This window comes from Mandrillus leucophaeus, unplaced genomic scaffold (genome assembly GCF_000951045.1).
Source record: "Mandrillus leucophaeus isolate KB7577 unplaced genomic scaffold, Mleu.le_1.0 Scaffold196, whole genome shotgun sequence".
Classification (NCBI taxonomy): domain Eukaryota; kingdom Metazoa; phylum Chordata; class Mammalia; order Primates; family Cercopithecidae; genus Mandrillus; species Mandrillus leucophaeus.
The window spans coordinates 2,974,347-2,975,086 of NW_012101987.1; positions in this window are offsets into that span (position 1 = coordinate 2,974,347).

Genomic DNA, 740 nt, shown 5'->3' on the forward strand with positions numbered 1-740 from the left:
TATTTTCCTATTTGGATGCCATTTATTTCTTCATTTTGTTAGATTGCTCTGACTAGGCCTTCCAGAACTATGTTGAATAGGATTGTTTAGAGTGAAGTCTTATTTTTATTCTAATGAGAAATGCATGCAGCTCTTGCCTGTTCAGTATGTTAGCTGAGGATTTGTCATAGATGGCTCTTATTATTTTGAGGTATGTCTCATTGATGTCTACTTTTTTGAGAATATTTTAATGAATGAATACTGGATTTTCTTGAATGTTTTTACTACATCTATTTTGTTGATCTATTGTGTTGATCACATAACTTTTTGCTTTTAATTACATGGTGAATCACACGTATTGACTTGCATATGATGAAACATCCTTACATATGTGATACAACGCTCACATGTTTGTGGCAACATAACTTTTTGATTTGCCTGTGAACTAAGCTTGCTAGTAGTTCATGGAGGATTTTTGTTTCAATGTTCACCAAAAACATTGGCCTGTAGTTTTTTTGTTGTTATGTCTTCACTAGATTTTGGTATCAAGATGATAGGAGTGGCCGGGCGCAGTGGCTCAAGCCTGTAATGCCAGCACTTTGGGAGGCCGAGACGGGTGGATCACGAGGTCAGGAGATCGAGACCATCCTGGCGAACACGGTGAAACCCCATCTCTACTGAAAAATACAAAAAACTAGCCGGGCGAGATGGCGGGCGCCCGTAATCCCAGTTACTTGGGAGGCTGAGGCAGGAGAATGGCG